At 43.7% G+C, this 27,986-nt stretch overlaps 1 protein-coding gene and 1 long non-coding RNA gene across 5 annotated transcripts in view; one reads left to right on the forward strand and one right to left on the reverse strand.

Moving 5' to 3' along the window:
• LOC126297517 (serum response factor homolog) overlaps window positions 1-27,986 on the reverse strand; it is a 256,685-nt gene that overhangs the window by 216,540 nt on the left and 12,159 nt on the right. The gene's annotated exons all lie outside the window — the stretch shown is intronic.
• LOC126297519 (uncharacterized) lies at window positions 6,974-27,756 on the forward strand. Its single transcript, XR_007552534.1, has 2 exons — window positions 6,974-7,109; window positions 27,312-27,756. It is a non-coding gene; the product is annotated as an uncharacterized LOC126297519 (long non-coding RNA).

Genomic DNA, 27,986 nt, shown 5'->3' on the forward strand with positions numbered 1-27,986 from the left:
AGGGGAATCACAGAAAACCTAAATCAGGATTGCCGGGCACAGGTTTGAACCGTCGTCCTCCCGAACGTGAGTCCAGTGTGCTAACCACTGCGCCATCGCGCTCGGTGGGAAAATAAGTGCAGAAGGCCGAAATAAAGAAGGTACAAAATCCAAAGTAACAATAACAAAAAAGCTTTTTTGAAAAGGATAAATGTATTAAAACCGAATATCAGTTTAAGTATTACGATGTCTTTTTGTGAAGGTATTTCTCTGGAGTGAGGCATTTTAGGAAACTGACGCCTAGACGATAAAAGTTCTGGTGGGAAGAGAAAAGAAATTTTTGAAACGTAGTGCTACAGAAGAATACTAAAGGTTAGATGGGTAGATCGGTTGACTAATGAAACGGTACTGAACCAACATAGGAGGAAAGAAATTTATGGCACAACTCGAGTATAAGAAGGATTCCGCTGACCGGACCATGAAGCGCTAAGGAATTGTCAGTTTGGTAATGGAAGGAAGGCTAGGGGGTAAAAATCGTAGTGGGACACCGAGGCTTGGTAAGCAGGTGCAAAACGATGTAGTTTGCAGTTGTTATGCAGACATGAATAGGGTTGCACAAGGTAGACCCGGCGTGGACAGTTGCATCAAACCAGTTGTCAGACTAAAAACCAGATCAATAACAATAACGACGAAGACGACGACCCATGTTATACTTTATAGGAACTCTTCAAGCCAATCCAAACGGCGGACTGACATTCCTTAAGCTCGTATTTTGTTCATAAGACGAGAGTGAGAGAGTCGAGCAGCTTGTACTTCATCACTAATGACCTAGTCGTTGACGAAACGTTGAAATCCATTCTCAGGCACAAAAAACAATAGCGCGTTTAATTTCATGGTAGCTATATTGACCATTCTTGTGAAAACCGAGACAGTGGAATAAATGGGAAATTTAAGTCGGTGTATTGTCTTTTTAGTGGTGTACGCGTGCAAAAATCGTGACTGACTGTAAGAATCCGTATGCAGCTCGATTATCTCCAATTTTATGTTCATCGTGTTTCCGCGAGATTACGCAAGGGAGAGTAAAATCTTTGTTGACTGGTGTAGGAAAGCACGCTCTTGGAATCTGAACATTAAACCAGGGTCTGCCAATGGCGTTGGATAACAGTCTTCTACAGATCCTAACTGGAAGACCTTAGACTGAGGACAATATTTAAGTATCGGTCGAACGAGGATTTTTGTAACGTACTTCCCACGTGGCTGAACTATCCGAGGTTTCTTCTAATGAAAATTAGTTTCTTGCAAGTGTTCCAGTTAAAATCGCTTCGCATGCCTACTCCCAGTTACTTAATGGATTCGACTGTTTTCAACCATTGTCGAACAAACATGTAATCAAACAATGATGGATGCCTTCGTTAAAAAATGTGTGTGAAATCTTATGGGACTTAACTGCTGAGGTCATCAGTCCCTAAGCTTACACGCTACTGAACCTAAATTGCCCTAAGGACAAACACACACACCCATGCCGGAGGGAGGACTCTTAACCTCCGCCGGGACCAGCCGCACAGCCCATGGACTGCAGCGCCCAGACGGCTCGGCTAATCCCGCGCGGATGCCTTCGCCTATTTACGCTTAATATGTCACATATGTTTATACTGAGGGTCAACTGCGAGTACCTTAATCAAGCTTAGATTCTCTGCAGATCATATTAGCGAACATAAATGGCACTATTAACACTACCTTGGGGTATGCCCGAAGCTACGTTCACATGTCAAGATTTCCAGCTCTTTAGAACGACATACTATGTTGTACTGACCAGGAACTAACTTGTTTTATTGTAGCTAGATTATTAACCCAGCCTCTCGAATGACTAAGAGGGGTCGTTATGATTAACTAAACAGTGACCGCTTTCACGTTAGTTATTTAGTGTTTCATTATATTACTTTGTTGCAATCTTGTGTGTCACATTTAATCTCACGGCACGCCAGATGACGAGTATTCGTCCCTGCCACGAGGGTGTGGGCGGACTACTATCAGCGAAAAACACTTAATTTACTTACAAAGTCAATGTCCTAACATTCTACTTTTTTAACCAAAAGTAATCTACAGCATCAGTAACGAAAAACAAAAAATTAAAAACCTTGTTCTAGGCAGAGCTGCACATTTGCAATGGCTATTTACACAATTAGATGGTGAGGAGGTAGCCTCCACAGCTGACTACCCCTGTTCTACCTTTCGATACGTACCGGTGCCGCCACATGCAGTCAAAACGCTTTCTGTTATTCCGCACGCCCGTACTTTGTTCACAAGGCGAGATTGCGGCAATTATATAGAATGCCGTCTCTAACGACGACGTCGACGGAACGTTCAACCGCAGTTCTACTCACTTTCAATGTAATCAGATGTCTCTGGCACAAAAAAATAATACTTCGATATCTTCACTTCGAGTACAAAAGTCCAAGTTTTTACGTGATTGCGCCATTTCTCCAGTTAAGCTATTATATATTTAAAATTTTTATTTGTTTCACAACCAGTGTCGGCTTTTGAAGGCGTTATCCAGTGTTTAGCTAGAAAAAGGCGCCATGCGCATAAAAATGGCAATATATTCGCATTATGTGCTTCCGTTCGTGTTTGTTTACAAAATTAACTATTGTTGGTTTAGTGACAGAGGGTAGGTGCACATGAGGCGGAAAATGTGTGAAGTTACATCTTCGCAGTTTGCCGCATTCCGTGCACCAGCTAACTGTCCAAACATCAAGAACAGTTAAATTTGTAAACCAAAACGAACGGAAGTACATAACGTGAATAACCTTCCATTTTTATACGAATGGAACCTTTTTCTAGTTAAACACTAGATAATGACTTAAAATGCCATAATTAGTTGTGAAACGAAGAAAAAGTTTAAATACGAGAGCGTGCTGAAAAGTAATGCCCCGATTTTTTTATGTGAGAACTCACAGCTTTTTAAATAAAACAAACGTTGAAACTTCCTGGCAGATTAAAACTGTGTGCCGGACCGAGACTCGAACTCGGGACCTCTGCCGTTTGCGGGCAAGTACTCTACCCAACTGAGCTACCCAACCACGACTCACGACACGTCCTCACATCTTTAATTCCGCCAGTACCGCGTTTCATTCTGAAAACAAACGTTATTAATCATTATTCTTCATGTCAACATACAGTAGTCACCCTGGCAACAGACATTCCTGCCACCGAGACACCAGTTTGTTATAATGTAACTGCAGAATGTCTGATTTAGTTGCCGGAGCCACAACCTCACCGCTGCTTGCACCGGTTCATCACTATGAAAATAATGTCCTCGAAGGGGTTCTTTTAATTTTGGAAACAGACGAAAATCGAATGAGGCCAAGCAGAGGCTGCATGAAGGATGATCGATGACAGTGAACCCAAGTCGCGGATTGTTGCTGATGTCGCACCGCTAGCGCTCGTGTGTGGTAAGCACTGTCATGCTGAAGAAGATGGTGTTCCGTGTGTGGTCCAACTCTCCGCGCCGACATAGTTACGTTACACACCGTCGCGTTAAACGCTACAATTCGGGGCTCACTAACGGCAGAGGACTACAAATATGTACACCCGAAGAATAGTGACGTAGAATAGCAACAACATTTCTTTCATTTAATACTAGCAGTGTATGCCTCTGAAATTGTCGTACGAACTGCATACCAGGGTCACAGTGGCTCACAATTATTTACTGAAGAAATTGCCTGAATATAGAATATTTTGTAATGAAATTGGTCTCTCACGTAGTAAACTCATTTTATTTCACGTCTGTCACGCTCTTTTTCGATCGATATTAGTATTAATGCATCCAAAATTTGAGGATAAGTAAAATCTGCGCTGGAACCTTACAACAAGTGATCTGCGCCTAAAAAATTTATTTGCAGTTTAATTAGATGAAGAAGATGTTCATTTAATAATATGACCACATTACACAAATATTTTGAGGGGTTCTCACTTATTCATAAATCAAGTGACTCATATTTCCACACTCTTGAGATGTGGACTATAATGTCATGGCAACTGGCAGGCATCTTCTGTTAGGGACAGTGGACGACGGTATTTTATTCATCTCTGGCCGAAATTCGGCAGACTCCGTAGCTCACAGCAGACTCATTTCCGCCCTTGTCCGTAACAGCTGCAGGACGATCAGCCTCAGAATCGCTTTCATCACCAAAGTCACTTACATCACTTTCACAATAGAATTGTTCTAACAATGCTTCCTGTCTAGTATCTTCTGTTAGCAAAATGCAATTCCTACGTGCCATTTTCACATAAGTGTTTTTTACACTCGGTGACGGAATAGTTACACGATGTGTTCTCCAGGGTCACAGCGACCCTTCAAAAAATATTTCGAGCAAATTAATTAAACAACAATCTTTACTTCGAACGTCCGTCCTCTACAAGTCTCACTCAATGCTAAATTTACATTAATGGCAGCGGACTGCGTATGTGCAGTAGAGCATGCAGAGTAAAACAAAATACTCCATGGTCAGAGTGATCCTGATGTACACAAGTAGGGTTAAAAAGCTTTAATAATTGCCACATAAAAAATTCGGAGGCATTACTTTTCAGGACGCCCTCGTACATAACAGCCTAAGCGTCCGTAATCTCGACATGCAGCAGGATTTTGGAACATATGTGTTCGAACATTATGAATTAACTCTAAGAGAAAGGTCTATTGACGTATAGTAAACACGTATTTAGAAAACATTGTTCTTGTTAACCACAACTAGCTCTTTACTCACACGGACTGTTAAGTGCTATCGACAAGGAATTTCATATTGATTCCGTATTTCTAGATGTCCATAAAACTTTCGAATCCGTACCTCACAAGCGGCTTGTAATCAAATTGCGTGCTTATGCAATATCGTCTCAGTTATGCGACCGGAGTGTGATTTCCTATCACAGTGTTCACAGTTCGTAGTAACTGACGGTAAGTCATCGAACAAGGAAGTGATTCCTGGCTTTCCCCTAGGTGGCCCTCTGTTGGTCCTTATCTGTATAAACTATCTGGGAGACAATTTTTGTGGTGCGAAAATTGGCAATTGACCCTATCAATTGACCTTAAATAACGAAAAGGGTGCGGTCTTCATGAGTGCTATAAGAATCCGTTAAACTTCGGTTACACGATAAATCAGTTAAATCTAAAGGCCTTAAATTCCGCTAAATACCTAGTAATTATAGTTACGAACAACTTAAATTGGAAAGAACACACAGAAAATGTTGTGGGAAAGGCGAACCAAAAACTGCGCTTTATTAACAGATCACTCAGAAGACCCAACGGATCTGCCAAAGAGAGTGCCTACACTACTCTCGTCCGTCCTGTTCTAGACTACCGCTGCGCGGTGTGGGATCCTTACCAGATAGGATTAACTGAGTACATAGAGAAACTGCAAAGAGCAGCAGCATGTTTTATATTATCGAGAAATAAGGGAGGGAGTGTCACGGTCACGGTACAGACTTTGGGGTGGGTGACATTAAAACAAAGGAGTTTCTCGTTGCGGCGGGATCGTCTCACCAACTTTCTCCTCAGAATGCGACCTACATAGGGAGAAACGACGATCAAAATAAAATAAGGGAAATCAGAGCTTGCACGGAAAGATATAGGTGTCCGTTTTTACGCCCGCAGTTCGAGAGCGGAATAACAGAGTGACGGTGAAGGTGGTCAACGAATCCTCTACCGAGCACTTAAAGGGACCCCTCATACGTTCAATAATATTGTCAAACTGTCAATGTATTGACCGTCAGAGGGCGCGTATTGACATATTGTCGACACTAGAAATATTGATGAGCAGTATTGATAGACCTCAAAATACATATATCTGCAGTGACTGGTAAGACGCCTGGGAAATGCGGGTAAGACGCCTGGGAAATGCGTGTGAATTTCAACAAATTATCACAAACCGCAAAAAGCTTTATGTTAATTTCCTGCGATGGTTCAAATGGCTCTGAGCACTATGGGACTTAACATCTGTGGTCATCATTCCCCTAGAACTTAGAAATACTTAAACCTAACTAACCTAAGGACATCACACACATCCATTCCCGAGGCAGGATTCGAACCTGCGACCGTAGCAGTCGCGCTGCTCCGGACTGAGCGCCTAGAACCGCGAGACCACCGCGGCCGGCTTTTCCTGAGATCCTTGCCAGACAGATATAATTGCTACATAGGTTTCTACAGAATTTTACTAATTGTGCTCGCTGATATTACAGAACATTTCTAGGTTACTCCTAATCTCTTGGCGAATGCTCTCAACGTAGTTTACTTTTTTTTATTTTAGCTCTTATGGACACTAATAACTTGTCATACTATGGAGAACTCGTCGGAAAATATATAAAATCTTTTGGGTCCGCGATTCTGATTTCAGTCAGTAAATGACCGTACGGCCAGGGCCTCCTTTTTTTCAACCAATCTCGGACCTATTTCCTCTTTTGCGTTGCTTTCTGTAATATATAATTGCACGATCCGCTTTCTTCTGGCATTTTATATCTCACTCTCGTGAAATCAGGTTGCCACCTGACGGTTTTTGTCAATATTATTGTCGGTGAGGTCGCTTCAATATTTGACTGTTCGACAAACTAGTATTGTCGAGACATATCGAACGTGTGCAGACCCCTAAAGTGTGATTTGCATAGTAGCGATGTACATTTAAATAGAAAATTGCCGGATTTATTTAGTAATGGGTATATCTGGCCAAACCGAGAGAGTGAAATAATGGGAAACCCAGTAATAAACTCGGCACGTTTTATTTGCCACTTTTGGTGGTTACAGTCGGTACACAGAAATAAACAAGAGAGGGAGGGGAGGGCGAGTGTCGACGAGGGGTGCGGAAGGGACAGGGCGAGCGGTGGCGTCCGCTGCGCGGGTCCACACACACGCACACAATCAAGGCCGATCGCGGAGTACGCGGAGCGAGCGGCCATAAAAGGAAGTTGCGTTAAGAAGTTTGAGGCGCGCGCGCCGCGCTTCCCCTTTTAAGGCAGGGTCCCCGGCAGCGGCGCGGCGGCAGCGCAGGCGGCGTGAGTCACAGCCGAGCCACAGCCAGTCAGTCGGCGACCGGCGGCGGCGGCGCAACCATCCGGCGCGCTCCGACGCTCCGCGCTGCACACAGGTGGGTTCGCGCTCGCCGCTACCGACCCTCACTAAAACCACCCCCGCAGCGCACACTACCTAACCCCGCCACACCCCCACATTCGCGTCTCTGCAGCGCTCTGTCACCTCTTTCGCGAAGCGGTGTCACCCCCTGTACCACAGTTCGCCCCTCGGACGCCCTCCGCTCTGCGAACGTACCATTATTTTTATTATTATTATTTTTTAATACAAGTTACGAATTCGCTAAGCTCGCGTTCCCAATGCCCCTTTCCGGCGCCCGAGATACCTCCGAGACAGGAAAAAACACAGGAAGTGTCGTTTACTCGATTGTGGACCCGGTGGCGTCACTCGGGCCCGAAATGAGCGGCACGGGTGCGAGAAATGGGCGAGATGGGCAACAGGTGGTCGCGCGGCGGCCGCAGCTCATCTGTCAGTTGCCGCCGCCGGGCGCCGGCCGCCGCGCCGAGCCGCGCGCGCCGCGCCGCGCTGTCCACTACACGTACGGCACGAGCCGACAACTTTTCTGCCTATCTGCTCTCTCCGCTACCGGCACCGCCGCCGGGCCGCCCTATACACGACACCCACTTCTCGCGGCCATTCGTCACATTACCGCTGCACGGAGAACAGTAATAACTCTCAGCCCGAACATTTACGACCGCCAGGCAAAATTAATTCCTTTCCTACTCGCCTCTAGTATCGGCTGTGCTCGGTCTACAAACTTTATTTCGCACTGCTCAGCGGCGAAAGAACTAAGTTCCTAACGTGTCGCGGGCGCAAAATAAAAAAAAATTAAAAAATATCCCCTACGGCAAAATTATGATGCTAGATGGCGTGATCGACACACCGGCTTCATATTACGCAGCTGATTTTGGTTTCCGTAACTTGGGCACCTCACTTTCGGTAAATGTTTGGATGACCCTACACGATCGGGTTACAACAATCTCATTCCGTCCCCCTCCTCCCTCCCCAAATCCCTACCCGTGCTATTGTTCCTTCCTTCCGCAATCTGCCTCTCCGCTATTTCGGAAACGTGGCAAAAAGAAGCAATCAAATCGGTTAAAATTTCCCGAGACCTACTTATTTTATAATTACTACATTCCATGTCCTCGTCTACTCGCGTTAAACAACAACTTTACTTGTTTACATAGCAAAATTGCAAAATTTTTCGACCTCCTTCCTTGTTGCACCGCTGGCACCCGAAGCCCCGATAACAAACTAAAAATTACGCTCCACCTACAGTACACAAAACAGAAATCCTCTTGCAAAACATTTGCATGTAACAAAGAAACGCTTTTAACATACCTTTGAATAATTGCTTGGCATTTCTGTATGCATGGTGCGCTGAATAATCTTTAAGCAATACTACAATATTTAATGTTGGCACCAACTGGAATCTTTAGGAAAACCGTAGGAAAATTTTCTTCGCCGCGAATTAAAATACAGCCAAAACTGTGAATAAGTTGACGCACATTGTATCTGTTTCGGGCTCTTCGGCCGACGTCTGTTTGACAGTTTTTCTCACGTTTCACCAGCACTTGTGGCTGGCATTGTCAAAGCTGCAACCTCCATTGTCGGTGGAGAGTGGAGCTTTGACAACGCGAGTCACACGTGCTGACGAAAGTTAGAAAAATCGTCCGACGAAAGTCGCCCGAAGAACCCGAGACAGAAGCCGACAGGCATTATGTGAACAAGTGACCACGAAATCCTCCAGAGTTTTGTAATTTTACGGGTGTTGAAACTCAGTGACGTAAAACCGTTCGTGTGCACTTTAGCACACAAAAGTTAAACATCTGACCCGTTCTTAATGCAACTGAGAGAAAACTAATGTTTAAAACACAATAATTATGCACTTTCTTCAACATCGGTGTGTGTGAGCTACAAGCAAGAGCCCACGAGTTCATTTCACTCTATCGTGTCTGTCGCAGTTATTTTCAGAGCGTGACGCCTACAGCAATAATTGCTCAGCCAGCTACTAAAACGGAACGAGATCTCGCGGACAAATTGGCACTTTTCCGTGCAAAAAGTGCAAAGCGAAGAAACGCATACAATCTAGCTTTACCAGTATGTTGCAGCGGTAGCACCGTAGCCACGACTTCTAAAGTTTCCACAGAATTTTCCGTAACGTTACACACGCACTTGACATCCACATCTCACCAATCACTGGTCCGTTCTAACCAGTTACGTCTATAATCGAGAGCTAAGTTCACTTGCTGAAACCTGTGGACACAGCAGGTGGTTTGATGACACTGTACTGCGAGTGGGAAGCCACGGAGACAACAGGTTCCACGGCTTTTGGTCAGAATGTCGGTCGCGCGGCGGCGCCGAAAGCCACGCACCCGTGAGAAACGTCGCGCAAACGCGGAACTCCGCCCTCAAAGGGGGCAGCCACCTGGCTGCACAAACGTCGCATTGCGCCCACATCCCGCTCGTCTCGCCACACTAACCTATCTGTAACGCATTACTCGGCGCGCACCTTCGTCTCTACATCTCGAGATATTCAGATACAGACGCGATTGTCACTTAAAATCGCCATCTGCGTGGCCACGGGCAGCGCTGTTAAACGAACTTTCACATAACTCTCCAGCCAACAGGCCGCAACCACGAACTGCAAAAATGTAGGTAGAACACAGAAAAATAAATCACTACAAAACCACCGCCACCAATACCACGACCAACAACCGTTCATCTTAGAGCTATAAAAAACTGGAAAGTTTCAACAACAGAAAATAAAAAATTGAACATAAATAACAAATACAATATAAAATGACAAAATAAAAAGGATAACAATAATGACGACACAGAGCAGTAATATTAAACTTAATAACAGTATCAGCAGCAGCAGCAATAGTAGTAGCAGTAGTATAATCACAATAGTAGTAATAATAATAATAATAATAATGATAATAATAATAATAAAATAATAATAATAATGAAGATTCACAAACACACTATACAAAAATACTGCTCATTCATCCCCCCCCCCAACCCACAAAACATATGGTTAATCAGTTCAGCAATTTGGGGCTTGATGGTATTCTACTGCAGGGAGAGAGGGAGGGAAGGGGTGGGAGGGGGAGAGAGAGGAGAGAGAGAGAGAGAGAGAGAGAGAGAGAGAGAGAGAGAGAGAGAGAGAGAGAGAGAGAGAGAGAGAGAATTGGGGGGAGGGGAGGAAGAGAGGGGAGTGAGATGCGAAGGGTAGTGGGGAACATAAAGCGATGGGCCGGGGAGGGGGGGGGGGAGAGGCGCCTGTAGAAATCTAGCGACAAAAATGATTAGGAGGTGTCACAGTAGGCTACATAGTGTTAGGACAGTGACATTCAGTTCCCAGATCATGAATAGCATAAACCACTTTACTGATTTGCCTATAGGGCAGCAGGACGGGTAAGATTAGCAAAGAGTACTAACATTTTGACGATGGCACATAGAAAAAGAGGATCCATTAATGCCGTTAGAAGAAAGAGGAAACTTCTCACAACTCATATGTTATGCGCACACGAACACTATAGAAACACAGTGGCCATGGTAGGAAATTTGGCACTAACGCCTCACTGAAGTGCACCTACTACTACACAGTTAAAGTGAGGTTCTAGGGACGCTATCTTGGCTCCTCTCAAAATTTTCTCCTTTGTAACACAAAGAAGACCTATGCTCGTACTACAATTGTACAGCGGTACCTCCCTGAGGAGAAGGTACTTCAAATGAATCGAAAGGAAGTAGTTGGTATCGAATCATGAGAAAGCCGAAACAACGTATTGGTCGCTGTAACGGCTTCCAATACGACACAGTGTTGGTCTCGAAACTTGAGTAGCTGCCACGTCTGTCTACGACCAAGTCACAAAATGAAACATACCCTAAGTAGTTCTATTTTTCTGACATATAATCAATATCATATCATGGCATTTCCTACACTATCATACGCCGTTAAAATAAAAAATAACGTTGCGCGCAAAATTTATATCTTTGCAAAACGTACACTGCTTTGATATTACTTACAATACTATCGAGGGAATTTGCGAAAGCCTACTTTATCAGTGGGAAAAGGCTAGGGTTTCATTCTCGTCAACTGCGATGTAATTGGAGACGGAGCACAACTTGGACTGCGAAATCATGGCGAATGTAAACAGCAGTATCCTTTTCAAAGTATATATTCCGGAAGTTGCCTGAAGTGGCCATTAAAACCACAAAAAACTCAAATCTGGATGCCAGACGCGGATATGAAGCGAAGTCTTTCCGAATCCAAGTCTCGTGTCTTCAACCACTGCGCCCCTTTAATCAGCACAGAAAATATAGCTCCGTATGCCGATTCAGTCAACGAAACGATGAAGCCAAAAGTTTCAACACTATTCATGTTTCAGCTGTGTGTGTACTGACTTAGAGCCGGTCGCAGTGGCCGTGTGGTTCTAGGCGCTACAGTCTGGAACCGCGAGACCGCTACGGTCACAGGTTCGAATCCTGCCTCGGGCATGTATGTGTGTGATGTCCTTACGTTAGTTGGGTTTAAGTAGTTCTAAGTTCTAGGGGACTGATGACCTCAGTAGTTAAGTCCCATAGTGCTCAGAGCCATTTGAACCATTTTGTACTGACTTAGCTACCTGGGCGAAAGTTTCGTGTCTTTCCTAATTGTTATTGAACGGAGTGGTGCGATAAGACCCCGAACTCTAACTTGGGTGAAGTGTGGCTTAAATACCCGAAAGCCACACAAATTTACGTTTTCCGTTGTTTTCCCACAGCAATGAATATCGGAATGGTTCCCGAAAAAAGTCATTGTAAATTCTCTATCCAACATCTCCAAGCTTGCGCGACGTCTCTGATTGCCTTGTTTTCGAAGAGGCGTAAAAAATGATTTTGGCAGCGAATCCACCAGAATAATATTAAAAAGTCAGAAGTATTTAGAGAGCCGCCAACAACCATGTGCTGGTACTGGTCAGTGAAGATTACGAAACAACCGCAATGAATTCCCCTATTCTCTTGATATTTCTTGTTCTAAACGTTCAGCCACCTCTCAAATCAAGAGAACTACAGCCCCCATTTAGAAGATAGCGGAAGCCGCAGATTTTAGTAGTCAATCTCAGACACCGGTATAGCTGATATCTATAAATAAATATAGCTGATATTGCTTACACTTATAACGAGAGTTGATGACTAAGAGGTCTGTTACAGATGGGTAGACGAAGGATTTATCACGGACAGCTAAGCGTCTACCCTTCAGCTGGTAGTGTCTGTGGCCACATGTATGTTTATCTGGTTCCATGGGATATTATGGTGGACCTGAGGACTGTACAGTCTTTCAACTCACAAAATGGCTGCACGTTACGCATCCACAATATCGGAAGGAAACAACTGGCCACGGTTACAGTCTCTTATTAATAATTATGCCAGGAAAACTTGAAGACACACGTATGTTGATGTTATTACAACGAGGCCTAAGAGACATGTTTCACAGAATTACTCATATGTCAGGAATGCTTGCATCGATTCCCGTAAGAGCAATTGTGTTGGTTTACGCGAATGAAGCACATTAAAGTGTGTTGTTCGCAAATAAAGAACTTTATAGCAAACTCTGCGAATATTGTCCGGAAGATGTAGGGCGACATTACGAAATGATTTGATCTTTAATCACTGGTGCTTGATGACACCTTACTTTCTCGTTTGATCTGTGGCTACCAAAACACCATTACATGTCCCTACCACATACACAGTGCATAATGTAAAACAGTATGGTATTTAAAAGACGACGGCGACGATTTTGACATGTCACTGACAGCGCTCTATAATAAATTAAGGCTAACCGCACATGACAAAAATACAAACGCTATTTATTCCGTTGAACATAGGCGTTACGTACGATCATGTTTACAACAATAAAATATTGGTAATAATTTCCGATGTTGGCAGCAATAATTAATTGTGCGGTGGCAGGTACTAAAGTCCTGGTACCCATTTAATTCCCGCGCCACAGTACCGTAGAGCAACCAAAACAAAATGGCGCAGCTGGATGATAAAGTAAAGTGTCGTGTGGTAACTCCATTTCGTCAGCAGCACAAGTATCAGGCCAGTCCAGACGGTTAAAAACTCATCCAGATTGGTCTGACACTTTTGCTGCTGCCGAAAACTAGTTGTCGCATGATACTCTACTCTATTTTTTCATTGGGCAGCGCCATTGTATTTTGACTCGTTTCGTGGTGTGCGACGGTACTGTGGAGCGCGAATTTCAACGTATAGAAGAGAACCAACGTAAATATTTGCTTTCAAACGTACAAAAAATTACGTAACTTTATTTTTTTAGGTGTTAATTGAAACTTTAACTTCCCTTCGTATACATGTACCGCAACGAGTCACAATGTTTATATATTATAAATTTTATACCATTTGAGACAGCGGTGCCATCTTCCGGCATCAAAATAATGAAATAGTATTTACGTTACTAAGATTGCTATTAACTACATTACCGCTAGTTTGTTGTCCATACATGTAGGAGGCGTTCGATCTGAAACTAACGAAGGCACTCGCAACTGGACAACAAGCTAGAGACAAATCCAACACAAGTTAGCGACAGTAACAAAATTACTACTGTCAATAATATTTAACTGCTTTCAAATGCTTGATGCCTTAAGATAAGCACTAGCAGATCAAAACACCCGGAAAGTGTATCGTGATAAAATTGATAACACACAAACATTGTGAAAGACCAAGCGTGGTGGGGCAGTAGTAAGAAAGGAAAGACGGTGGTTGAAATGCCCGTCTGGCATCCCATATTTACGTTTCCCCCAAATAACTTACGGCAAACGCCGGGATGGTTCCTTCTAAAAGGCAAGCCGATTTCATTCCAATCCTTCCCCGATACGAGGTTGAGCTCGTAACTAATAAGAGATATATACAGAATATCCCATTTATCTTGACCGCCCCAAATGACTTTGTCCAGAATAAAAATTAAAAAATGTGTGAAGCAAACGTTTAGCTACTAGGATTGCCTTTTTTGTAGTATTGCTCGTTACGAATATAACAATAGCACCCTAAATTTTTAATTCGTTACGCAGCTTTCTCAGAAGACGATACACGTAATACAAAACTGACTCTACAGTACTAGTGCACAGTGCTGGTGTCAGTGGTAATTTAACTGGCCTACTTGTTGGAGTTGACAGAAAAGAAATGGAAGGCAACGGAATGCACATCGAACTTTACTGTTCTTTACCTTACATTGAGGTGACAGAAGTCACGGGATACCGATATGAACTTATACAGATGGCGGTAGTATCTCGTACACAAGATAAAAAAGGGCAGTGCATGGGCGGAATTGACAAATTTAATCAGGTGATTCACGTGAAAAAGTGTTCGACGTGATTATAGCAGCACGACGGGAATTAACAGACTTCGGATGCAGAATGATAGTCGAAGCTAGACGCACGGGACATTCCATTTCCGAAACGGTTAGGGCATTCAATATTCCGGGATCCACAGTATTAAGCGTGTGCCGAGAATACCAAATTTCAGGCATTATCTCTCACCACGGACAACGTAGTGGACGACGACCTTCACTTAACGACCGGGAGCAGCAGCGTCTGAGAAGAGTTATCAGTGCTAACACACAAGCGACACTGCACGAAATAACCGCAGAAAAGAATGTGGGAAGTACGACGAACGCATCCCTTAGGACAGTACGGCCAAATCTGGTGTTAATATGCTACAGCAGCAGACGACCGCTGCGAGTGCCTGCGCTAACAGCACGGCATCGCCCGCAGTGCCTCACGTGGGCCCGTGACCCTATCGGTTGGACCCTAGACGAGTGGAGGCCCGGTTTCAGTCGGTGAGAGGTGACGGTAGGGTTAGAGTGTGGACCCAGCACTGTGCAATCGTGTGGTGGCTACATAATGGTACGGGCTACGTTTACATCTAACGGACCGGGTCCTCTGGGCCAACTGAACAGATTATCGATTGGAAATGGTTACGTTCGGCTACTCGGAGACCGTTTGCAGCAATTCGATGATTTCGTGTCCCCAAACAACTGCCGAACTTTTGTGGGTGACAATGTGCAATGACACGTTATAATTGTTCCCCACTGTTCGAAGAACATTCTCGAAAATTCAAACGAACGGTTCGGCCATCCATATCGCCAGAAATTAATCCCGTCGAACATTTTTGGGACACAATCAGGAGGTCAGTGAGCGCACAATATACTGCACTGGCAACAGTTCCGCAACTGTGGACAGCTATAGAGGCAGAACGACTCAAAGTTTCTGCACGGGACATCCGACGACTTGTACGTCCGCGGAGTTGCACTGCGCCGGGCAAAAGGTCGTCCGGCACAGAATTAGGAGGTATCTGACACCATTTGTCATCTCATCGTACATACGAGATCCGAATTAGTTTCAGCCAAATGCGTAGACACGTGAGCGTACCACGCGGGTCGGAACGCGGAGAGCAAAAAAAGTGTAAGCGGTGGAAGCACGGCGGTCCGGCGGCGCGGCATCCGAGATTCGAAGCAGGGCCGGGCGAGTTAGTTGCTAGTCACGGTGTAGCGTCCGACAACCCCGGCGCGCAGCTGGGGGCTGGCGGGCGCGTGGCGCCGCCGGGGGGCGGCGGCGGGCGGCGGGGGCGTGCGGGCCGCGCCGTGCCGCCCCCAGCGGGGGCTGGCCGCCGCCGCGCGCCGCCCCGCCGCCCCCGGGCGCGCCCGCCCCCGCCGGAGCCCACAGGTGTGCGCCGCCCCCCGCCTCCGCCTCCGCGCCTCTAATTGACTGCGCAGCCGGCGGCGCGGCGGCGCCACAAACGGCCGGCCGGCCGCCGCTCTCACCTGCCGCCCCGCCCTGCGCTGCGCTCGGACCGCCACGCGCTAATCCTCCACTCCCTACGCCACTTCCTGTCGCGAGAGCCGCGACGACGCCACCTCTTACTGACCGCGAGAGCCGTTAACTGTCACCAGATGTACACTCCGACCGCCGTCGGCACGTAATGCGACGGAGCCCGACGTCAAATCCGTGCACCTGTGAGCGCAGCAGTTCGCAGCTTGCCGGTTTAGTACGCGATACCCACGACGACGTTGCTAGAGCAGCTCGACTCCATTTCTGCATCTACACCCTATGCACGGCAAACCACCTTCCAGTATGTGGCGGAGAGTACTTCGTTTACTACTGCCGCTTCCTTCCTCTCCCGATCCTATCCCGAGTCGTGCGCGGATGAACTACGGTCGGTAAGACTCCGTATGCGTTCGAATCTCTTTAACCCTAGCAATACCGCCACATTTTCCACAACGCGTAGTACCGAGGAGGGCGGGGGAGACTGTGTCCGCTAACAAAAAAGGTAAAAATGCAAATTTCGAGAAACGTGTTTAACTTTCATTGTCCACACATTTTTTAAGTAGGTAATAATGAGATAGGATAAAGAACCTGAAAATATATTTTAACACAATCTTAGCAACACCGAGACACTTTTCGTAGTGTTTACATCGAGTGGAGGAGGTCCGTTACGAACACAATAATATATTTCAGAAAATACAAATTTCATTTATCGTCGTCGATTTTCATTCGCAATATACTTTTTAAAGTGCACAGATGAACACGAAAATATGAACACAATATCCGCTGCAAAAAGTCACATTCAGTACGGAGACTCAAATTTTTGGGTTAAGTGTTACTGAAAAATTTAAAACAGTTACGGAATCTGATGCAAGATATCATCAAAAACAAATATTTTTATTAAAATTTTAAAAGATGGGGTACCAGACTAGATTACGACATTTTCGAGAGATGGGCACAAAGTACCCTCACCCTACCCCTCGGTACTGCGAGGGTTAATTTCACCATACCAGTCTTTTCGTGAGATACTTGCATGAGCAAGCAAATCGGTCGACTATCTCTAGAACGTAAACACTCAGAATTCTTACACTGATGCCACGATGCACAGCGGCTCTCATATAGAGTCTGGCACTAAAGATTCACGAACATATGTGTCATGCTTGCTTTCTTTCTTTCTAAAAAAAGAAAGAAAAGTGTACGCTGAAAAATTCAGATCTTCGACGAGACCAATGTAATGTGAAAAGAGCATTAACAATGTGGGCACAGAATGTCTCGAAAGGTACCGACCCCAAGAAATTCCGCCTACGCTGAGGGCCTTTGTCATACTGCGAACAGGTGAGGCATCGTTAAAGACAAACCTATCACAATGAGGGTTACAAGATGACAGTGACATTTTCTGTCAGGGAGAGAAGTTGCGGGATATGGCACGCGCATCAGATTGCCCATTCAGTTGTAAGTGCAACCAGCCTCGAAGATCTATGGTTGGGAAACAATGCGCCAATTAACATCGCCCGATACTGAATCGCAAACTTTAGAGAACCAGAAACCACAGCTGCACACTCGCCCGGACACGAAACAGTAGAAGAGTCGGACAACATCTCTCTTCCTCCCACACATCTCGCATTAGAGTTGATACAGAGGCTTACCGACAGTCGTTCTTCCCAGGCACCACACGCGAGTCGAACAGAAAAGAGGGGGGTGGGGGGTGGGGTGGGGTGGGGTGGGGGGTGGAATCAGTTTTCCGTTACGTGGCTTGCAGAGTATGATGTAGAGGAAAGTTGTAAATCAAACCCTGACGAAACGTGCTACTCTTCATTAGTTTAGTCTCCTATCAATCCTACCTGGTTAAGGATAGAAACTCTGAAGTATTAGTCGAACGGGAATGTTGCAAGCTACCTCCTTCCAACGTGGACTACAATTTCTGAAGATATTTCTAATGAATCTCAGTCTACCTATCGTACTATTAGTTTCATGTGATCTTTCCACATCAAATCTCTCCGTACTCTCTCAGATATTATAGTGTTTTTTATTTCCAAAAAGCCTTGGATACCCTTCAGCATTGCTGCCTGGTAAAAGTAAATGGTTGTGGACAACATGCGGCCGTTAACTGTCACAGATCGCTTCTGCGCAACATGACAAAAGCGGTACTGTCAAGAGACCGTAATTGTTATTCATCCCTTCACAGTTTCACGCACGGTATAAATATACGTTAAACAACTTTAGTAGTTCCCTGATGTTTTTAGCAACTGGACACAGGATGCTTTCATCACTTGGGACCTGCGGGAACATTTTTAGCCGCGTGGGATTAGCCGAGCGGTCTTAGGCGCTGTAGTCATGAACTGTGCGGCTGGTCCCGGCGGAGGTTCGAGTTCTCCCTCGGGCATGGGTGTGTGTGTTTGTCCTTAAGATAATTTAGGTTAAGTAGTGTGTAAGCTTAGGGACTGATGACCTTAGGAGTTAAGTCCCATAAGATTTCACGCACATCTGAACATTTTTTGACAGAAAACGTATGATGCAATGAGTGGCAATTTCACTCTCAACATAGGAAGATATAATGTGCGCCAGCTACCGAAAAGATGAAATATCGTTTAATAACAACGTTGCCAATGACTGGACTCTGTAACATTGGTCAAATGGCTAGGAGAATACACCCGGAATGTTTAACATGGAACGAGTCAGTGACGCTAGTTTCAGAAAAGGTGGAAGGGAGACACATTACTGACTAAAACCCCAGGAAACTGAAATCATTCACAAAGAACGTCGAATACCGAACGATCCTTCGAGTTGTCAGTCCATCTGGTACCATTGCCGGATTAACGAAAGAGATATAGAAGATTCAAAGAACGAGTCTATTTACTCAGAGTTGTACATAAATGCTCTACTATCGGAAGAGGGGGGACCCTACTACAACGATATTTTTACTATTTATTAAGTTCGGAAGCTTTCAGAGCCATAAACAATATACCTCCGTTCCACATATATGTCGCATAATTACCAACCATACGTGAATGATATGACACTGGTATAATTTGTCCTAATCGACTAACACTGTATGGTGGCTAGGTTATCAAAATTAATAATGCAGATGTGATGGCCATCAAACAAAACGGATCCTACAATACTAAAAAAAGAATCGTCGAAATGTTGAGCGAAGTATACCTTGACAGTGTCTCGAAAACTAAAGCAGTCTCATTAGCTATAAACAGCATCAATAACGATGCCTGAAAACACGATGAGAGACAGGTGCGGAAGTTAAATGCTGCACTTTGCATGAAACGGTGTCGGGCTCGCACTTAGTTTGCAGACGTACCAAATGGAAGTTCCGCTGTAGCTCTTTCAGTATCAATGAGTGTGATCCTCAATTGCCTGTTGAAACACACAATATGCAGATGCATAAAGCACGAATCTCTGATAATCTCGGCCTTGTGCGCCTTGAATCTACAAAACACGGAAACACTCCGAACTGTCAGACACAGTCATGTCGATTAAATATATAGGCGTATCCCTGAAGGGAAGACGCTCTTTTCTCGAAACACCACTGAGAAAGTAGAGAACCGGCATTTGCGACACGCTACAGAACGGTTCTACAGCCACCAACGCACATCTCGCGTAAGGTTCGCGAAGGCAAAAATCAGAAAAATAAAGCCTATAGGCAGTCGTTTTACCTTCCTTTAATTTGCTAGTGGAGCAGCGTAGGGAATTACTAACTGTTGGTACAAGGTACCCTCCTTAACCATGTCCCGTTTTGGTGGCTTATCGAGTATGTATGTATGTAGATGAACTAAGATTCCACAACACACAGGTTGCACACACAGCTTTCCTCACTCAAATATCTGACCCTCACCTCAGTCGCAGCGAACTCACGTAATTACTGGACACCCTGTGCGGGAAAAGGGTAATATAAATGCACGTTTCTCACTTGAGAAGTGGAACTGTGATTGTGCTACTTGCCTGTTGGCAGTACAGTCATCGTCGACACAAGGGTTGGCCACGACAGCGGAACGTAGATAGATGCCCACGCACCTGATATCAAGATGTTCACAAAACAGCGAGTAGTGAACGTCTCCATGCCAATGTGCACACTGAACCCGCTAAAAAAGTGATACAACTTAGAGAGTTGTCCTTTTTGCCTTAGGCAATTAAATATAAGTTATACCGTTTCTTCCGAACTCATCCGCCATTGTCTAATCTTCCCGTTACCACAAAAAGATATAGTGAGGTGATTTCGCATAGTGATTAACGGTTTAAGTTATCACGCGGAAACTGAGTCAATATTTCGGATCCAGTGGGCACTGCTATCCTTAAATTTAAATTTTATTTCAAGGTCAGGTCAGATATAGATAGAACTCAAAATATACCCACGTCTGTGTATTACGGTGACTTAACTGGTACAATTTGATGTTCGCTTTCAAACACTGAGCAGAAATTTTAAAATGGTAACAGTACCAAAAATCGGCGTGTACATTATTCACGACTAAAGGCAGTTTCCCCTACGCTATTCGTATATTAGTTACATTCTCAACGTAACAAACTGCACCACGATTTTCGGTGTACAGAGGAACTCTCACCCTGCACAAGGCTTTTAACATATGCCACACTGATCGCATAGTTTATGTTATGCGCATAGGCTATAATTTACCGATTTTCAATAATTTGGCCGAGAAAATGTCTCTTTGGGTATATGATCAGACGAGGCTCAATCGTTTTCCGCACACTTTTCCAAATTCAGTTACTTAACCACGCATCTAGAGCTTCGTATCACCGAATTACAGCACAATGAGGCGTTACGTTACGGGGCCAAAAGCAATGAATCACCAGCACTTGTGAATCACGTAACTCAGCCTTTGTGGTACCTTTGTATAAAAACCCCTGAAATGATACTTAGCGTTCCTTAACAGTGTAGGCACATACGAAATATGTTGCATCATGCCAGACGACGAATTTCTCTAACCAATGCACACGCTATTCTGGACAACAACTCAAACCTACCCTATTCACTCAACAGACATAGCCCAAATAAATGTAGTCAAAGTTTGAGTAATTTTTAACATTTGTATGCAGCGACAATGTTTGAGTGTTCCGCCTTTGAAGACAGGCGGTGATCAAACACAGCAATAGGACAAGTAACTTCTTTGTCAGCACGATATTTTCCTCATGCTTATGATACTACGAATTTTATTGCTCAACAATGGTTTATGCGATTGGGTGAAGCCGCAACTTATTTAAACATTTTACTATATTTCTATAGGACAAATTAAATTCTTACTGCTCCACAGAGTTTGAGTATAGTGTCTTCATATTCTTGGCGCTGGCAGTAGCGTCAACATTGTGTGATAAGTTCTTTTGTACGAGAAGATAACAGTCCGATGAACTAAATTAAAGTACAGAATACGAAAGTATACGGAGAAAACTCTTACTATCCCTGGACACTGAGTACCCTGACGAAAGACTCTTGTGGGTGGAGAGTGTAAAGTAACTTACTAGCTAATACGACGCGACACGGAACACGTGCCAGCGCCAGAGTAAAACAGCAAACACAGCAGCTGGTTCCACAAGACAGTCTAAATGGAAACTTGGTGAAAAGCGTCAGAAAAAAAACCTACAAGTTAGCATCGGCACGCTTCGCGCCTGCGAAATTTGCTCGGTAGTTGAAATGTGAACTGCTACAGCTGTTTAAAAGTGTTTACAAAGCCACACCATCGGCAATGCGTATCTTGTGTATCCCACGTTTAGGTATTTATGCCAGACTTGAGACATCTCGGCAAATAATTATTCTCGTTTGATGCGATTTTCGGCTCTGCAAGGCTTATCTCCTCACTACGTTAACACCACTGCCAAATCACTTTCATTCAGAACACGAAATAGAAGATCTTTATATATTTATTTTCTTAGTGAGTGTTGATGTGTCGATAAGATTATTACAGAAGTTTTAGCACGGCTAACTGGGTGCTGCAGACTGAAGAAAGGAAAAGGACAATCGTTTGCAAATTTCAAATGCGCGCGCGCGTTTGTGTGTGTGTGTGTGTGTGTGTGTGTGTGTGTGTGTGTGTGTGTGTGTGTGTGTGTGTGTGTGTGTCTAATAGGGGGAGTTGGGGGAGGGGGGAGTGGCAACGCTGGCAGCTGCTAAGAAATAGGGGAAGACAGTATATTTTGCACACAACGTCTTTTACACCTCAGCACAATAGTTCTCAAAGACAAAACGTCATCACACCCAACTCATGGAAACTTCAAGTGAGGCCAAAAGTACTGAAAAACTACCTGCAGTGTTTTCCTATTTTATGTTACTGAGGACCATTAAAAAAACGTCGAGTCGAAACTGATGTTTTCTGAGAAACAACCCTACTTCAGCTGCAGAAACTTACGGCGTTGGAAGCGACAGTGGATTTGTGTGAAGAAGCACCCTGGCATTCACCTGAAGTTATTTAGGAACAGGAAACCTAGATCTGGATTGCCAGACGGGGATTCTTCGAATAGGAGTCCGCCGGTGTGTACACAATGAGTCCACTCCCTGGGATGGACTGACAGGAGAGACAAAGGCTTTGGGGGCAAGGTTGCGAAGCGCTCTCAGAGCCAACGAGCACAGATAAACGTGCAGCGCACCATGGGTATGAGAGATGCTGAATGGTCAACACTTCCGTCATATCCGTTTTCCAAAGCGATAAGTGCTACATTCAAGATCGTGAACCAGACATCTTGTCACCCTGGGTATTTCAGAGTAGCGCTCAGGGAACATTCCAATACTTAGCTAAGCACCAAACAACGTCATCCTAACACAAACGAAAAATCAACCGAGGAACCCTAATGACGTTAATTTTACTCATACCTGTTATTTATTGGTTTTATTTTCTGTTTCCTGAACTTATCAACACAAATCAAAGCTCTGTTTTACCGGAAATTTCATAAATCATAACTGCAAGCTTTCTCAGATAGCTGTTCTAGCAACTATTCTCTCCTCGCCTGCAAAACGAGTAAAATCTTTTAAACAGAAGTTTTGATATGAAAAACTTATCTTTTTACTTGTGCGTCAAACATTTTGTTTCGAAAGTTTTTTCCCCTGGAAAGAGGATCTGAGTTCCACCAAAATACTTCAACGACTGAACACTAAAACACGGCTCTGTAGCACAGAGAAATCTATTTTTGATAATTGTGAAACTATGCAGTATTCTTTGTAAAATAAGAGTACATGATGGGAAAGGGGGCAGGAAGGGTCGGAAAAAAATCATTTGTACCAGATTATAGCGAAATAGAATTTTCTCTCGACAGTGAAACACATAATATGATCTCTTAACGCTTCTATTCGAAACAGGCTTCACATCACTGCCAACTGCTGAGAATACATACGGGCAATCTGGTAGAGATTCCGAATGCAACCACACGAGAACAATTTGCAATGCAGCACGGCCAGTGTATCACAGTGCACAAAATCTCACCAAACGTGATAAAATGTTAAAGAAGATTCACGCAGTATTCTTCAGTAGGGCATCATCAGGAACATAAAAGACGAAACTACCGTTTACAAGCGACTTCTTTCCATAGATTGTTAGTTTGTTCAGGTAAGTTAACCCCTAGGAACAAAATTTGCAGCAGCTTCCATATGTAAAATTAATCACGAAGTCAGAAGGGCCCGAGTATTTCTTCTAGGTTCATAATCACGCCATGCCGAAATACAAATCTCTGTCAACGCCTAGACTTTCTGGTGTACGAGATCGCGAACTGCATCACCTAGGAAAGGCAACAATTTAAATATGAAAAGGGGGCAAGGCTTTAAAAACGAAACGGCACGTAAAAGTAAAAACTGTAATACTGCGTGAAGAATGTTATCGCCACGGTAACTGCAAAAGTTAACTTTCGTCGTGCTTCGAAACTGCTACAGCACAGCAGTCTTCACGCGTGCGCCGTGTCACTCTTTTGAAGTTGGTCAACTGCAACTTAATAACACCGGACATTCCACCTTGAACGTTTAATCAGGCTTATAAGCACTTCTCAGCACTTACGCGCGGCTATAATGAAGCATTCGTGAAAACAATAACTAAATGTCACGGCAAAAGCATGCGGGAGACTATGGTCTGAGGAAAAAAAGACAGTCTACGAAGGAAAAAGCTTTCCTATATATCTTATTTTGTGTAGCGTTTTCACCACGTGCATCTGGTCACACATGTAAAGGAGCTGGATGAATTGCCAAACGCCACCAAACTGCCATTAACGGGACAAATGTGCGGCAATAAAAACACAGGGCAATATTCTAATGTCAAAATGCCGCCACACGCTCATCTGTTGGTACAGTACGGGAAGTAGTCCACTTCCTGTCCAGACGCATAAGGGAACAAATACACTATCGTGTAACAGTTTGACTGCCGGCCGGGCACATAAATCTTGCCCCTTCTTATAACATACATTTTTATGACTGCTTTGGAAACATGTCCATTGCAACACAATGGGGATCGATGGCACCCCTCAGTATACGTGATTTCGTAAAAACGTACCTCGTCAAATGACTGAGTCGGTAGTCTACCAAAATTTTCGCGTCCCGTCAATGGGAGGATCCGTCAGTCAAAGTGTTAATACCTCTCATCTTGCTAGAATGTACATGATATTCGTAGCTGCCTATGAAAGTGTCTGCAGCGACTGCGACTCGTTTCTTCCAACAATTGTGGCGGTCTCTTCATGAAAACTAAGTCCCCTAACAGTCTTGTGGACACACACAAACACGCACGCACGCACGCACGCACGTAAGCAAGCAAGCAAGCACGCACGCGAGAAAGAGGAGGGGGTGGGGGGCAGGAGGCGGAGTGGGTCCAAAGAAACTGCCGTCTATTTTCGGTGTGACGCATCACGGGGAAATACGGCCTGCACTCAGAAAAACACACCAAGCAGTGCGACGTAGATTACAGGAAGCCAACGACAGAAAATACAACTGCTCTGAATGAAATACAGCCGTCGCTGCAGCGTGCAGCGGACTGATGCTGAACTTGCCGAAGGACGGTACGGAAATCGAAAGCATGATGACTGTCATAAGGCAGAGCCGCAGAATGCGTGCAGTAATTAGATAGTCGTGAAAACACTAATATGCGGAACATTAACGAGGTACTTCCTTCCAACTGAAATTCACCAAGCTAAGGCAAGCAGTTAATTCTATGACACGAAAATACTTATCATCGCTGGCCTTCCAGGAAAATGTGACATTTCAAAAATACTTTGGAACAACAGGCATTGACTGAATGTTAACAGGAAATAATTTCGAACGAACTGTGACTGGAAAGGTTGCAATTTTTCACAGTCGGGCAACCTGACGGCAGCTTTATTGCCACCTACACTATTTTTAATGAATAAAATAGTACTCGGCAAGACTAAATATCTCCTGTATCACAATCTATTAAAACCACAAAGGTCATTAAAGACGTAATAAGAGCTCATATTTTGGAAGGACGAGTACGAAATTCAGCAGTGCCCTTTCAAAGGAACCATGCCAGCATTTGCCTTAAGCGATTTCGAGAAAGCACCAAATGAACGGAGATTTCTCAGCGACATTCAGGTGACCCATCTGGATTATTAATTTAACATTAACATCAAATGACAGAGGATTTCTGTCAAAATGAGCAACAGTTTATTGTAGTCTTTAATAATGAACTACTGCAACATTCGCTCGTGCTCAATTAACCTAAGCACGCAAAAAGTCTGAAGTAGGACAGGTAGACAGTTTGACATCCCTGCAATCTTAATCACATGGCCAGTATTTACTAATTTATAGCTAGTGGAATTCCAGATCATCAAACGTCACTCAAAAAAATTCTCTTATGCGGAACACTACTTCTCAGGAAAACTGTGCTTCAACAAAATTACATATACCAGCTAATCTTTGATGCTAACTATGCATAAAATCATGTAATACTGTAGTACGTATGTATCGCCGTGTCGTCTAACGCACTGCTTTCCGGGCAGGAAGGTGTGCCGGTCCCCAGCACGAATCTGACAGGCAGATTAGTGTAGAGGTCAAGTGTGCCGGTCAGTCTGTGGATGGTTTTTAAGGCTGTTTTCTATCTGCCTCAGCGAATGTGAACTGGTTTTTCTTATTCCACCTCAATTACACTATGTCGGTGATTGCTGCGCAAACACTTGTCTCCACGCATGCAGACACCATAATTACTCTACCACGCAAACATTTGAGGTTACACCACGTTCCCCGGGGAGGGGGGGGGGGGGGGGTCGGATTTCAACCACACAATAAGACTACTGTAGCCTATTGGGTTGTGAACCAGTGAGGGCTATGGCAGGGACGAAGCCTCTCCGTTGTTTCTAGGTCCCTGGTTCCATACAATACAATACATTGTATGTATCAGTAAAGTCATGTGGTTTTGAGCACCTAGCAGCACTAGCACAGAGCAGTAGCAGGAAACTATTACATTTGCATGTAGCATACCAAAGGCATTTACACATAATCAATTTCTTAAGTTTAAGAAAGAAGGAAAGTTCCTCCAATTTTAAGGCAGATTAGTTCACACAAGAAAGCCTTTCTAGGCTCAGGACAAACTTTTGAACAATTCGGGCACTGTTTGAAAGGGAACGGTAAGATTGTGCAGGTGAAACTCAGAATCCCTCTCAAGACTGTCCCTCTAATCCTAGGGAAGCAGTATTTCTGTTCGAGTCATCGTGTGGCATGAAATTTCAATTACTTATGAATGTGTATTTCTTCAAATACTTTACCACATTTTACCAAATAGTTCTGTGAAGCTTACAGACATATAAATTAAATTAATCATTAATTAGTTATTTCCTGATCATTCAGACTTAATGTTCCTCAGTTTTAGTTTTGATGTGTGCCAACTAAATATTCCAAGAATGACATAAAACTTTAAATAGTTAGATAGCAAGTTTAATAACTTAAATAAACATAATTACAATTATTACTTATTTTTTCACAAAAACAACAGCTGTACAACAAAAAAACAAGTTTTGCTGCAATAAGTATACGAGACAAATACAAAACAAATATTTCAACAAATACTATAAAGCTTTAACTTTCTTTGAAACAACAAGCAACAAACATGCAATCACACTAAATCCAGTGCAGAGAGATACCGAGACAAGTAATTTTACTAGGCCTTATTATCATGCGTAACAGTGATTTAAGAGCGTCATACGCAAAAAGGAATTCATACAGCTCACACTAGCTCTACATCAAAACATGCTAACGGTATTTTTCAAATAATAGGTTCAAGGCATTTACTTATTTCCAGTACATGGCTCAAATTAACACCACACACGCAAGTTGTTTTATATCTGGAACTATTTAACAAAGTCACTTGTGGAAAAAACATAAAATAATGCCAATAAAAATAGAGAAAACACTATTGCATAAGTTTTTCTGATTGATATCTACAATGAAGATGACATGTTGCTTAAGTACAAACTAACATGACACTGTTTGTTCACAGGTGTGGAGAAGCTGCAAGGTGTGCAATATTTCCATATTTTCTACATACGCAACAAGAGAATCTCGTAACAACAAAATAAAGAACACAAGAAGCTTCACACATTCTTCACAGTTACTTAGGGAAAGAATTATGCAAATTACTGGATATCTTTTTTATATAACTGGCTTATACCATACATGTAATAAAGTAAAATACTAAACAGTGTGTTAGAAACTAATACAGGAAACAATTTTCTACTTTTATTATGGAAAATGTGTCTAGTTTACAGAAAAGTTTTGAACTGATGTTTCTGATGTAATGATAAACACAGTCAGAATTTGTGCAATTCCTTCCTTTGTCATAATCCTGGAATGTTTACCCATCCTAAAAGCAATATATGCCATAGAACAGTTCAACTGCCAGTAACAGTGAAGGATTGACAATAAAGCAACAGAAGCACAGAAAACTGCTAAATGTCATTTGCTGAATTTAGAATACAATCTCTCTTTTGTGAAATAACAGCATACTCCAGAAAAAGTTGTTACACTTAAACATGGATCTCAAAGTTGCTACTTGTGTCACCCTGTAAGGCAGTTAGTGAATATCAGCACACTAGGGTTGAAAGATGTACAAGATGGGTAAAAAGATGCAAATTGAATCACAGGTGTACCATCGAATCTCGCTCCCAGTTGCTGC

This window comes from Schistocerca gregaria, chromosome X, assembly GCF_023897955.1.
Source record: "Schistocerca gregaria isolate iqSchGreg1 chromosome X, iqSchGreg1.2, whole genome shotgun sequence".
Classification (NCBI taxonomy): domain Eukaryota; kingdom Metazoa; phylum Arthropoda; class Insecta; order Orthoptera; family Acrididae; genus Schistocerca; species Schistocerca gregaria.